Here is a 2,213-nt window from a genome sequence, read left to right as displayed (position 1 = left end):
TTTATCCCTTTTTTCTTCAAAAGCTCCTAGTTATAATCATTATTCATACTACTATACGTACTAAATTTTATTTTTAGAAGTCATAATACCTTGCCAACTCTGTTTTATGACTTAAGCATAAGACCCTATATGATAGGCTGTTACAGTAATTAAAGAGAAAATTGAAGAGTACTTACAATAGAGATGAGTAAAATCCAAAATCAAAGCTTGCTATAAAATGCTAAAATGGAAATTTAATAAACCCTAAGAGAGAATTTGCTATCTACACTACTCCTACTCCTATTGCATATTTGGAGGCCTCCTAAACTAATGCTTTCATGTATGATCATTTCCCTTTGATATAGCATCACAAAAGGCTTCAGTAACTCCAAAAATTGGGCCAAGAGAGCCCCAAATTCATGAGCCACGTGCTTCATTAATGAAGTCACGCGCAGGGACTTATGCGTACGCACAGATGTGTGTGCACGCACACCTCGCTGAACTTTCACTTGTGCGTATGCACGAAAGGTTGTGCATACGCACACAAGCTAATTTCCTTCTTGTGCATACGCACCAGATGTTGTGCATACGCACACATGGTTGTGTACTTCTCTTTTGTTTTCTTCATGTGTTCTCCCTTGTACATGCTTTCTTCTACTTTTACCTTGCCAATCTTGCCTCTAGGACCTAAAATAACTCAACAAACATGTCATGGCATCAATGGCATAAAAGTGGGACTAAAATCACTAATTTAAGCACAAAAGCGCATGTTTTCACATTTAGGATCAATTTAGGGAGAAAACACAAAAGTATGCTATTTAAGTGAATAAGTGTGAGTTTATGTGATGAAATCCATTCAAATCAAGCTAAAATATATCGTCAAATATGGAATCATCAATTTCCTTACACTTAAACAATAGCATGTCCTCATGCTAAACCAAACAAGGAGAAAGATCAAAGGGTAAACAACTTATTGAATGCAACTATTTATATGCATGCAAGTATATTATATACTATCTATACCTATCTATCTATCTATAGTTCCTATTATTTGGTGAAAACAAACCAATCAAATTTTCAAGTAAGAGTATAGATATATAGGGTTAGGCAAAAAAGTAATTCAATGCAAACAAAATCTAAATAATTGATTTAACTCATCAAAATGAAGCAACTTGCAAGAACTCAGGATAAGAGAGGTGGAGACATAGAATTGAGTAATTGAACTCTCACTAGGTGTGTATGCACTCTAATCACTCGGTGTGTATGCACTCTAATCACTCTAATTGAACTCCTCTAATCATGTTTTCAATTATTTGTTTTTCATCTAACAATCAACAACTATGTGATGCATGAATGCAATTATCATGAGGACTTCATATAGATATGGCTAAGTGGACTAAATTGAATCCTTGATTAGTTTAAGTATCCAACTCAACCTTTATCAATCCAATAACAAAGAGTATGCAATCCTAACTTTCCATCATCACACTTTTTATACACATTCATGTATGCTCTTTCATATATTTCTTTTTTAAAATCAAGATAAATGCATATGGTTTAATAGTTCATCCATGAATGCACCTATTTTCCAAAATTTTCAATAAAGATCCAAAATAAAAATTTTCTCTACCAATGCTTCCCGAAATTCCCCCACACTTGAATGATACACACACCTCAAACCTAAGCTAATCAAGAATTTCATTCAAGGTAAATTATGGTCTTTCGCTTAAGATTGTAATATGGTGATCTTAAAAACAATGGGGTAAGTAAGGCTCAAAAAGGGGTTAGCAAAGGTAGATGCAAGGGTAAGTCTATATGGATTAGTGAGCTATACAAAAATGGCCTCAATCATGCTCAATGTATTCAAACATCAATCATCAGAAATAAAGAATTAAGCAAAACCAAGATCACAATCATAGAAGGAGCATAGCACACAAGAACAAAATAGTGGTTAAAATATGTAACCACTCATTATAGGCTTAACAACTAAGAAGGTATTTTGTTCTATCTCTCTTCTATGTTCCATAAAAATCATTCAAGCAAGTTTAAAAATAATTTTTCAAATCAATTTAATAGAACGCCCTAAAAACAAAATTCTTGAAAATCTTTGTTGTTTTTCACCAAAATTATTTCCTATATGTATGTATGATATGATGGATGCAATTTTCAAAATTTTCCTAGTTTTCTTCTTAATTTTCAACATCGCAAAAACTAACATGAACAAATTAGGACCA

This window comes from Arachis duranensis, chromosome 6, assembly GCF_000817695.3.
Source record: "Arachis duranensis cultivar V14167 chromosome 6, aradu.V14167.gnm2.J7QH, whole genome shotgun sequence".
NCBI lineage: Eukaryota > Viridiplantae > Streptophyta > Magnoliopsida > Fabales > Fabaceae > Arachis > Arachis duranensis.
The sequence above is the reverse complement of the archived record's forward strand: the minus strand, read 5'-3'. Positions refer to the sequence as shown.